Source organism: Diadema antillarum, unplaced genomic scaffold, assembly GCF_040938485.1.
Source record: "Diadema antillarum isolate AM-2024a unplaced genomic scaffold, OU_Dant_1.0 seq00000951_RagTag, whole genome shotgun sequence".
Lineage (NCBI taxonomy): Eukaryota > Metazoa > Echinodermata > Echinoidea > Diadematoida > Diadematidae > Diadema > Diadema antillarum.
The window spans coordinates 671,456-684,411 of NW_027271799.1; the positions used below are offsets into that span (position 1 = coordinate 671,456).

General features: G+C 40.7%; 1 pseudogene; it reads left to right on the forward strand.

Annotated features, from left to right (window-relative positions):
- The window catches only part of LOC139741758 (protein Mo25-like), a 28,724-nt pseudogene extending 16,160 nt beyond the window's left edge, over positions 1-12,564 (forward strand).
- Positions 12,565-12,956: the final 392 nt, after the last annotated feature.

Genomic DNA, 12,956 nt, shown 5'->3' on the forward strand with positions numbered 1-12,956 from the left:
TGAAATAGGGGATTTACATGTTCTGCTTTCTGGTTTTCATTCGGCTTGACTGCCTTTTGGTTTGAAAGGCATTGTTGTTAGCAGAGTAATTCCTGCTGTAGATAAAGTTTCTTCCTACTAGAATAGCTTACAGTGCAAGAGGTAACAGCCAGGTATAGAGGTACACTTGTACATGTAAGTCTGAAATGTGTACTACAGTAGGTGTGTTTCAATGGCAGAAGGAGTGAGACGAGACCCAAAGCTCGCTTTCTAGATCACTGTTCAAACGAGTGGAAAATTCAAACAAGTGAAATATTCCACTGAATAATCGCAGTCAAGACATCAATATCTTTGTTTATTTGTTGGTTTTTGGGGTTTTTTTTTTTGTGTTTTTTTTGCAGCCCTAGAGCTACTCTCTGGCATCTAGCACGATTGTGTTTGTCACATGCGTTCACACACTGGAGTACCTCAATACAGGCCCCGGCCTGGATACACACACACACACACACACACACACACACACACACACACACACACCCATACAGTATCATCAGCGTGCATTGCATATGCTCACTGCAGACCTGTTTACATGTGGCTAGATCGGCTGGCTGTGGTGAGACTGATGCAAAAAAACATCAATGTTGAAATCACATTTCTGAGAGGACATAATGTGGAGCAATCATGATTACATTGTATTTGGGAAAAATCACACAATTAGTATGATTTGGATCATGATCCAAGTCGCAATTTTCCAGCTTGCCAGGCGTTCACACAACAAGTGAGACTTTGATCACAATCCAAACATTGCTTTGGTGATGATTCTGTGCAAAAACTGATGGTAAAGATGATTTAAATGCATATCTTTTAATTGTTTTTTGTTTGTTTGTTTGTTTGTTTGTTTGTTTGTTTATGCATTTCATTCTTCCATCTGAGAAGATGGCTGGATAGCCCATATTCAGCTGCACTAGCTGGTCTTCCGTGGGGTACTGTTAGATGTATGGCAAGACCACTTCACCGGGTTGTGCACCTTGCTCTTAGCGACGACTGAATGAAGTGGGATCTTTTACGTGATTGAGTTGTGAGGCTCACACACGTGACCTCCATTTCATGTCCTATCAAAGGGACAGAGTGTTTAGCCTCTTACGAGAGGGGACCTGTACCATATGTATAGAGAATCTAGACAACTACTATCTAAAATTGGATGTCATTTCGTTACTCAGCATATTGTGCATTAGAAGGTTAGTGTGTATGCTCAGATGTCATAATGAAAGCGAGCCAATTAAAGGGTAGTTAACAGTGGGCACTCTGTGTGAGCACAGTTTTGTAACGACATGGCTCTACGAAGATCACGGGACCATTTTTGACCAATTGCAGGCTGCAAAACTCATCTCATAAGCTAAAAACCAAGTTGGCCAAACTCTCTTTGTATACGGTACTGGAGGGGGCGATATGATTACACACAGCATTTTAATATGATTATGTCTTGTTTCATGTTTCTCCATGCAGCTGCCACTGTGTCTCTGCACCCTGCGTTCAGGGGCTCCCTCCAGCTAGGCACAAGCACTGGCTCCTCACGTGCCCGGACCCCCAGAGTAAAGCGGCAAGATCCTTGCAACCCACCAGATTGTCTCGGCAGATTGTATCGCCCTCACAGGTATTGTATTCAATTTAGATATTAGCCAGAATTTTCCCTATCCGTCCTCGTGGCACTAGGGGAATTGTTACCAATTTGATGGTGAAAGTAGAAATAAAAGATCTACGCCTGGAATCTTTATATTTTGGGTTCATTTGTATAGAAATTTGGTGTCATTTTCTCAGTTTAGTCAAGATAAAATTCAAATGCAGTTTTGTAAAACTATATATGGTGAAATATTTATGTTTTTATGTAATATGCTTATGTCTCTGGCGTAAGCTGATTTCGGAATAATGCAAATGGTTTGCACTCCCGTCACTTTACTTAAGCACTCACATAATTTTACTGTGTCATTCCTGGATAAAGTGGGTAGAAAAGATGCCAAGTGTTGCTGCTGTTGTGCAATAATAAAAACCACATAAATACCCCCTCCCCACCCAACCCTCCCCCCCCCCCAAAAAAAAAAAAAAAAAATCACTTTTGATGGCATAGTTACAGAAGGACATCACCATAAAAGTAGACAAGAATATTTTGCCCATTCTTTCTGTGCACCTATGGGAGCTGTTCCATACTGCAAAATCCATGACCAAATGTAGAGAAGCACTCTCCTCCACTCTCCGCGTAGACCTCCGCCAACCAGCTAATTTCAACCAATAATCTTGTTCTTCCATAGAGATCAGTGATTTCCACCCATAAGTACTTATAGCATTGTGTGCTGAAAGTCGCCCGATTTCCCAATATAGAAGCCTTTGTTACGTCATAAACCCTCACCTGCATGGCGCGCCTCGCCCTAGCAGAAGCTAGAGCACGCACTTTAGTGCGCACATGCAAACCTCAAATACGCGCAGCCTGAACTCCCATGTTCATTGACCCTACCTGCCAAAATATCAAAAATCCTTCATAAAGTCCATACAAATTTCCCGATCACTACCAAAATTTAATCATCTGTTCCTTGCATCATTCTCAACCTTTCCTGCAAGTTTCATCCAAATCCTTTCCCAGCTTTTTGAGTTATTTTGCACACGGACAAACAAACTAACAGTAATGAAAATATAACCTCCTCCCGTGGCGGAGGTAAAAAAAAGATAGTAATAATAATTGAAATTAAAAAAATCCACATAATGGTGTTCTGGGGCCCGTTTCATAAAACTTGTCATCAGTGACAACTTCCACATTTCTATGACAAATTTGCTCTCAGCCAATCAGATGCAAGGATTTCAGTAGCTTGTCACATCTATGACAACTTGTCATTGATGACAAGTTTTATGAAACGGGCCCCCAAACTTACACATATTATACATGCATACAAATGAGTATTTTCAAAGAGTTTTGATACGTGCTTCTCTTGTGTTCTCGTCATTCCCGATAAAACACAAAACCAGGCACCTCCACCATGCCTCTGTTTGGAAGGTCCAAGATGAGCCCGGCCGAGTTGCTGCAGTCTCTAAGGACGAGCCTCGGTGTAATGGCGGATACAAAAGCTTCGGGAAAAAAGGTTGAAAAGGTGAGGGCAGGGCATATTTCCTTGCAACTGTTTTTGGTATTTTGTTGTTTTTATGGGGGGTTTTTATGCCACTTCGTTGGCATTATGTTTTCGGGTCGTCCGTCCGTACGTCTGTCCGTACGTCCGTCCGTACGTCCGTCCCGTTTTGTTTTTGTCGATATCTCAAGAACCGTGTGGTGGTTTTACATCAAACTTGGTATGAGGGTATATCCAGGGGGGATAATACTTTGTTTGGATTTTAGGGTCACGGGGTCAAAGGTCAAAGGTCACAGGTTATTTTGTGAAAAAAAACTTTTGGTACAGTATTTTACATACTATGAGACATAAACGTTTAACTTGGTGTGAGGGTAGAGTATGACAAGACAAATATTCACTGGTATTTTGGGGTCAAAGGTCAAAGGTCACAAAGGTCCTTATGATATAACAAAAATAAAATATTTGTATAATATTACAGATGTTAGACCCATGAAAGCCACTTATTAACATTGTGTTTGATCGATTTAAAAAATTATAAAACTGAGCTGCCTGACCAGTCTAATTATGTTCAGATGGATGACACAAGAATGCAAAACTAATGAAAGTAACACATTAACTATGAAGATATCTATGATAATTGCATTTATTCTTGGTCTGAGAATAATTCTAGCACAGTAGTGTATGGAGGTGATTTCAAATTTTTACTTTTTTGAAGTACTAAATGATAAGTTTGAAGCAAAATATTTTCACAGCTCATTTTTTACACCTTATCAGATATTCTGATAGCATTTAGGACCATGCAGCTCAGATTTTTTAAACTGAACATATTAGGAGAATCATGCATTATGGCGGAGGCATATCAGTCGCCATAGCGACATTTCTAGTTCTTTATTCTTCTTTTTCTAAGTCCAGTAGGATTGGAAGAAGTGTTCCATAACAATATTAGAATTCAGGTAATATAGTTTTCATGAGCTCCCGGCGTGAAAAAGTGAATGAGGAAAATTGCACGTGTTATTCAGGCATCTAGGCATTTTTCAGGTTTGGCTGACAAGAGCTGAAACTATTCATACATGCCAGTGAATGTTCTAGTAATCTTCAAAGTACATCTAATACACTTTTTATGCCTCCGCCACGAAGTGGTGCCGGAGGCATTATGTTTTCTGGTTGTCCGTCCGTACGTCCGTACGTCCGTCCGCATTCGTTTACGCGATAACTTGAGAAATATTTACTGGAATTTTACCAAACTTGGTCCAAGTATAAAGTATGATGAGGCAATTACTTGATTGGATTTTGGGTGAAATCTGCCAAAGGTCAAAGGTCAAGGTCAAATCATGAAATTGTATCTGTTTACGCGATAACTCAAGACTGGATCAAGCAAATTTCACCAAACTTTGTCCGAGGATGATGTATGATGGGACAATTACATGATTAGTTTTTTGGTGAAATCGAACAGAGGTCAAAGGTCAAAGATCAAGGTCAAATCCTAAAATTTATCTGTTTACGTGATAACTCAAAACTGGATGGAGCAGCTTTCACCATACTTGGTCCAAGGATGATGTATGATGGGGCAATTAGTTGTGGAGATTTTAGTGACTTGGCAAGAGGTCAAAGGTCAAAAGGTCAAGTTCAAATGCTAAAAATGTTGCTATTTCCCCCATATCTATGCAATGCCCGAAGGTATTTTATTTAAACTTAGTGTAGACTTGTACTACTGCGTAAAGATTCTCCAGAGAGAGTTTCATGTCATAAGGTCAAAGGTCAAAAGGTCAAAGGTTAGGTAAAAATGTGGCAATTTCACTTTTCTCGCAAATGGTTCAATGTATCTTCATGGAGCTTGGTACATATGCATGTACTGACTGGCAGGGATTATCTAGGGAATTTAGGGGTCATGGGTCAATATTCAGGGGTTAACAGTCAAGGTCAACTCCTCAAAAATTTTACCATTTCCCTCATATACTAGTATACACTGCAATGCTAGCATTATTAGTTTTAAAACTTAATATATACATGTATTACCTAATAGAGATTCTCTGGGAAATTTCCAGCCAGCAGGACAAAGGTCAAAGGTTAAGGGTCAAAGGTCAGGTTTAAATGAAAAAAAAAATATTTTGTACTGTAATTACACTCTTTTTTCATACCTTGAAAATTACTCAATGCATAAACTTATAACAGGGTTGGTCAGAAGTCAAGTAAAAATCCTCAATTCCCCAAATATGTGTACCTGCACTCTTAGACAGTTATAGCAAACCCAGTTTGAGGAAAGTGAACATTCAAGACATTTCTGACAGACCTGTCATATCAGTATTTTGCCAGTTATGTGAAACTGTCATCACACATTGTGAAGACATTGTACCATACAACTATTGGGAGAATCATGCATTATGGCGGAGGCATCAGTCGCCATAGCGACATTTCTAGTTATTCCTGTCTCTTTTCTATGTGTGTTTTGAGGGGGACTAGCTGATATCATGTGCTGATATTGCACAAAGGTCTTCCCCAGATGTGTGGCTGCTACTCAACCCCCGTATCGTCTTACCATTTTCCCATTTTCCCATTTTCCATCTGCAGGCGACAGAGGAAATGGGGAAAACATTGTCGCAGATCAAGGATGCCTCTATGGGATAGATGGACAGGATCCCCAGGTGGAGATAGTCAGTCAGATCGCCATGGGGATCTACGAGTACCTCTTCCCGCTCATCGAGAACATGTCCAGGCTCGAGTTTGAGGTGATGACCGCCAAAAAAAAACCTTCCCTGACCACATCTTGTGGTGCTTATGCTTGTTCCATGCTTACAGAATGTACAATACATGAGGACAAATGGTTTTCATTCAGTTTTGAATCACTTAAGAACAATTATCCCCATTTTTAGGTGGTATGATAGTTGGAATATTTCCAAATAATGTCATGATGGCTCATTTTAAGGAGAAAAAGCATACATTTCTGCATAGTTTTAGCTCTGTTTATAGATTTCTCTATATAACAGTTACACTATAAGATTTGTATAAACGTTGTAATTGCTATTCAGTACTGTAAAACGAGGAATGTTCGCGGGCATTTTAATTTCACGAATTTCGCGAGCGCCAAGATTCGCGAAATTTCTTGTCTACACTATATGCATTGAACGCCAGTAGCAATTCGCGAAAATTTCATGCCACGAAAAAGGCCGTTGGCTCCAATTCGCGAAAATTTTGTGCCGCGAATTTATCATGTTTACAGTAATTAGATCCTTACATCATTAATGCATTGAAAAAAACAAAACAACCTAGTACTAGTGGCATGTTTGTCACTCTCCTCATTATCGTTATCTGTATATATTTCATTTGTACGGCTAGGGCAAGACTTTGATATATAATAAAAGAAAACTGCCATTCCCAAGGACTTTGCTATAACAGGAGTAGCTTGTATTCCTTTTTGGAGGCCTCTTTCAGTAAATAATCTTGTAACATCATTCTCTCTGTGATATGTTCTTACATTTTCATATCAGCAAGAAAGGAACCCATACTTACAGTGTATGTTCTTGTGTTATTATGATGACAGCATTGTTTCTAATTGTGTTTCTCTTTTTTTTTTCTCTTGTATCATGTTTATTTTCTTCATTTTGAAATGCAGGCCAAGAAAGATTTAGTACAGATATTCAGCAATGTCCTTCGTCGCCAAATTGGCTCCCGGTCACCCACCGTAGAGTTCATCATGAACAAGAGAGAAATTCTCTTGATGCTGGTCACAGGGTAAGCTACTATGAAAGTGGGTGCCATGTTATTGAATATCTCACTGCCACCAATTAGGTTACGGTTTTGCCAGAGTTAGTTTGTTTGTCTGTGTGTGTATGTGTGTGTGTGTTTGTGTGTGTGTGTGTGTGTGTGTGTGTCTGTCTGTCTGTCTGTCTGTCTGTCTGTCTGTCTGTCTGTCATCCATCTGTCCATCTGTTTATCTGTTTTTCTGTCTCTCTGTTTACTCCAAGGTTCTGAATGGATATGGATGAAAACTAGATGGCATGCTTACTTTTATCACCCTTTGTTTTTGTTTGTTTGTTTGTTTGTTTTTTGATAAGCTAAAATCAATGTCATTTGTCACCATTCACACATCAGCAAAAAAAAAAAGACAAAACAAAACAAACCAATTATTTCATGGCAAGGAAAGCATGATAAATATCCATACTGTTTATTCTTAACAGTGATTAGAGCATGACCTGGGTACCATTTCTTCCCTTTTCATAAAAGATGGTAGGATAGCAACTCTTGCGAGAATAGCAACTTCCCATAGCAACAGCCAATCAGGAAGCTGGATTCTTGTCACTACCACGACACTTGCCATTACAGCAAAGAGTTGCTGTATATTGTAGCAAGTTTTAATGAAATGGGGCCCTTGGCTTAGTGCAGCGAGTCCAAGCATAGGTTTAAGAACTTTGGTATTTCATTGTTGCATTCTGTTCACTCTTATTTCAGGTGGCAGAGTATTCTGAGGTTTCAAAAGAATTATCAGGCTGCTCATTATGTTTTAGAAAACAGACATTCAGTGTTTATGAAGTGTTTATTTTTAGGTCTGTGTAAATGGGCCTAAAAAAAAGATTAGATTAGCATTCAATAGCTTTGCCTTCAGTCTGTCTGTCATCAACATTAGATGTCAACAATGAATAGAAAAAGCAGCCACTGGACATTGGGCAAAGTGGGGCAAGTATTAATGTGGTGGTTTGTACTGGACACCTCAAATTGCCTCGCATCTCAGCAGACTTTGTCGCCTGCATCACATGGTATTATTACAACTATACCTAAATTGTTTTATGCTGAGCAACTAGAATATGCGGTGATTGCCCGGTAATGTCGAGAGGGAACTTGCAAAGTGCTGTAGAGTAGAAAGTTGTGGATTTAAAAGATGCCCAGATAAGGTCGCAGGCGCACTGCCTAATGGTATCCATCTGAAAAACACACAGAATCAGCCAATGAGAGTCCAGGACGTCCGATCCATTCGTTTCTACTGAAAATCATCCCTCTCGTCTAACAACCTGAAGAGAGGTGGGTGACAAGCTCACCTTGCATTACCTAATGCATTACCACCTACCAGATGTGTTTCTTTCTCCTGAGGAAAAATTTGAGGTGTTACGTCACATCACCATGCATCCACCTCATATCACTCGTATCACTCATTGAATTTGTACTCATTCAAGTAGAAACATGCTCCATTATGCTAATCCCTCCTTGAATTTTTGTCCCAGGTACGAGAACCCGGAGGTGGCCCCTCAACTCTGGCCTCATGCTGCGGGAATGCATCCGCCACGATCGCCATGGCCAAAGAGATCCTACAGTCCGAGGATTTCTACAGTTTTTCCAGTACGTGGAGGTGTCAACCTTTGACGTCGCTTCTGATGCCTTTTCCTCGTCAAGGTTAAAACTAGGGTGTGCTCCCTCCCTGCCCCCCTCCCCCCCCCCCCCGCCCATACCAAGATGACTTTGGGTATGTTTATCTAAAAATTTTCTGAGGCAGAATCACAATCACTTTTTACGGGCAATAGATAAAAGCAACTGTGTTTTCAAACGCGTTTAGAAATGCTTATTTGCAACGCCATTCAAAGGGTGATTTCGAAACACATTCGAGACTGAGATCCCCTTTCTGCAATTAAAATTTTGAAACATGTTTATATCTCTGAGCTGCCCAGATCAACTTTCAGCTGTTTCTGGCTGCGGAGAAAGCTTGTGCCATTTGTGTTTTCTATCCATATGTTTTGTTGTGTGAATGATGAAAGCATGTTTAGTGGTACACAGTTGACCTCTACATGTATGTCCTGGGTCAAACAACGCAAAGCAGTTGTGCAGTGACAACACTCAAATCGGCGATTATGTGATGGTTAGATAAACGTGGCACCCTGAGAATCGCGTTTCAAACCATGTTCATACGTAAATGCCATTCAAAATATGTTTTGAAACATGGTTCTCATCTCGGGAGTTTGATAAATACACCTTTTTACAGCCTTGTCCATTCACCCCTTCCTAATTCCTTGTACAGTATGTCCCCCAATAAAAAAATTACAATCAAATTTTGGCATTGATAACTCCCAATGTGATTAAACCGTCTACTTCAGGGTCTTAAAATATAACATCTTAGCTCTATTTTGCAGAAAACCCCATTCAATTTGGTCTAAGTAGTCACACAGAAATGTGGATTGTTTGTAAAGCATGTCATGGGTCAGATTCTTCCAAGTTTAGCACTTGGATGCTCTTGAAACTGCATATTAATGTGTAAAGATAATGGACAGAACTTGGAGGGAAGGATTCCTGACATGCTCTACAAAACTCCTCATTTCTCTTTGATCACTGGAGCAAATCGAATGGGTTTTCTGTAAGATGTGGGCGATGAGTCATAGTTACATATCCTTAAATTGTATTTGGATTTATTGTCTATTTTAAAAGTTGTCATTGCGGAGGGTCCCGTTGTGATTTTTTTTTGGGACATATGGTATTTTGCATTTTTAACCCTTCAGGTGCATAGGCACTCAGCGGGTACTTGCAAAGTTCTTTCATGAGCATTCAGTAATCCGTCCAACTTAACCTACATTGTAGTTGTAAAGTTAGCAAGCCCACTCAGGTATAGCATTGTGCCTCAGTTGGGCAGGAAGACCATGGCGACACAATAGGGATTAGAAGGATTAGGTGGATTAGGTGGATTAGGTAATCTTTCTTCATCAACAGCATGTTTCCAGACATCTGTTTCAATTGTTGACCAAAGCACTGTAGTTAGGGTTAATGGCAGTTTGCTGACACCATGAAATCTTGAATCTTTTTGGACCTTAACGCAGTGAAAGGAGATTGACGGAGAAATGTGTTGTGCATTGCCAATTTAGCAAGTGTTTAATCGAATTTTGGAAGAAACTTGGTAATGATGCACAAATGAATTCAGCTACCTGTAATGAAACAAATATTACCCTTGTGTTGTTTTTTTGTTGTTGTTTTTCCACACAGCTGAACATATTTGGCAATTCTTTGTTGATAAAAACACTGGTCATATTTTGTCATTCTTTTTTCTTTCATACAGGAGTTGCTGACTCGACACAAGTTAGTAGCGGCTCAATTCTTGGAGGAGAACTACACAAGGGTCTTTGACCACTACCAGCACTCCTCAACTCTGAGAACTATGTAACAAGGAGACAATCACTAAAGGTAGGCATTGCAAACCTTGAGTGAGAGTTTGGAGTGAGACACTGTAAGGGAATGAGTGACCAAACCAAGGGATCAAAGAAATGGTGGTAAGGGGGGTGGGGGGCATTAGGATGCTTTGGAAGGGGAGTGTCTCTCCCCCCCCCCCCCGCCCCCCTTCTCACTGAAGGGAGCCTTGACGATTTTACCATTTTGGTGTGCACTGTGATGCATACTTCAGTAAAGATTTCAACACATGCATAGAGAGAGTGTGTGCGTGTGGGAAAACCTGTAAAATTTGGGCTTGGGCATATTGAGTGTTTGGGTTATCAGGGATTTTGGGGACATTTCTCTTTCTTGCTTTCTGTGTCTGGGGTTCAGCATAAGAATTCTTTCGTCACAGTGAGACAGTTAAAATTTGGTGAATTGCGTGAGCCTCACGCTAGTTACACAAGAGTTGGTAGCCCTGAGTGGAGTTAAGATGACTGCTGGGTCCAATGGGAGCATTAGGTCCCTCCATAGAGGGCTCACTCTGAATGTTTTTTTTGTGTGTCGTGTGTGTGTGTGTGTGAAGTATGCAGGAAAGTTCATGAGTGTCTGCCTGCAACTTTTGATCTTCTGCAGCCTTAACTGCACTTCACATTCAAGTGACTTTGATAGTAAAGTCAAACAAACCTGTGTACAGGTTCCATTAAGATAGCATGCAAACAAAGAAGGCTGGAGAATATTAGACGTTTCTCAGTTTCCCACTAAGAAGCAATATCTCTCAAAATCTGATGTCATCACCTCACTCTGCTCTGTTTTTTGTTTGCATCTGAAAATATAAACAAAAGTCAACTTGAACATGGGGTAGATTTTGACTTTAACGAAGAATGTGAAATCGTTTATCCCTCAAGGAGTATCAAAGAATGTGGGAGCCTTCGAAATCTGCTGTAATGAAAGAATTTTTTCTGTTCGGCGTAGAAGTCAGCATACTGTCATCCATTTTTTTTTTTTTTTCATGCCTCACAGCTTCTTGGTGAGCTCCTGCTAGACAGGCATAACTTCACCACCATGACCAAGTACATCAGTACCCAGAAAATCTCAAACTCATGATGAACATGCTGCGAGACAAGAGCCGGAACATCCAGTTTGAGGCATTTCATGTATTTAAGGTGAGCACGGCTGCGTCATCTCATACTGTTTGTCTGTTTAGTATGTTGTGTGCTGTTTGTGTGTGTATGTAGGTGTGCGTGTGATTGCTACAGCGTACAAGTCCACAATGTATTTGAGTCACACACACTTGTAAAAGCTTGAAGATGTCTACAGGTACAATGTATGCTGGACCGAGAGATTCAAAAGATGGAGTGACAGCTGTCTCATTCCTTTGTTCCCATCTTTGATGCCACCACTCAAATATATTCAACCTTTTGAGGACAGGCTGATTTTGCGCTACAGCACGCATTTCCCATAGATACCTGCCCAACGTATACTTGGGACTTGTCCTCAGTGGAGTTAAGCTTGTGCCAAGCTGGGTCTCCCACCTAGATAGGAAGACAATCAATTCATAATAAATTCAAGTTGATCTCTATCTTTTGGGTTTATGACAGGTCTGTGAAGGCTTCTACGAGCACACAAGCAAGTGAAAATTAAGGAGTTTCAGGATGAACACTATACAAGGGTTTTTCCATAGCTCGGTCAGTAACAGCACCAGTCTGGCAATCTGGAGGCGTCGGGATTGATATCTGGTGGAAAACCATTTTCTTGGCTCATTTTTATTCAAATTTAAATCATGTGTGTGTGTGTGTATCACACACAAACACACTGCCATAGCTTCTGACCATCCAAGCATTGAGAATTTAGGGTTTTTGGGACGAACACTGTACTAGGGCTTTCTATAGCTCAGTCGATAGAGCACCGGACTAGTATCTGGAGGTCTCGGGTTCGAATCCCGATGGAATCCCATTTTCTTTGCTCATTTTTCCACTAATGAATTCAAATCATGTCACCATTTTATAAAACAAATAATGCACATAACATAGTCGACTTCACCTTGTGTGTTTCTGACTGTTCCAAAGTTTTTTATTGGGCAGATAGTTCTCACTACTGCCCTGTGTAATGTGCATTATTTGTTTGATTATGTCTGATCTCAATTACGATGGTCATTCCTCGCAGGTATTTGTAGCCAACCCAACAAGTCCAAGCCCATCCTGGAAATCCTGCTGAAGAACAAGGAGAAGCTGGTGGAATTCCTGACCAACTTCCACACGGACTCGGACGTGAGGACGAGCAGTTCAACGACGAGAAGAACTATCTCATCAAGCAGATCAAAGAGCTGCAGCCCGCCCTGCCAACGTCGTCGTAAGAGAGGGTGGAGGCGGAGAGATGGAGCGTGAGAGAATATAAGAGGGAGAGAAATGTGTAGTGAGCAGAGCGAGAGAGAAAGAAGGAGTTTGTGTGAGATTAACAAAAAAACGGATCCCATGCATAGAGCAGGCTAGCTTTCATCGTAGATCCACCGTTGGTACGGGCAGACCCATCTAGGAGGAAGCAGTAACGGTCTTGGCTTCTGACGTCGGGGCCTGTGTGGCTCCTGTCTGCTTTTCACAAAGTAGCTGATACCTGGCCTCCAGGACGAGTAGGAATTCCTTCTCGAGTTTGGCAATCACTCTATGATGTTGGCTCTTTTATTTTTTAATTTACTAGGTTTTATATAAGTTTGGCTGGATGTTGAAAGGTTATCAGAATGTTACAGAT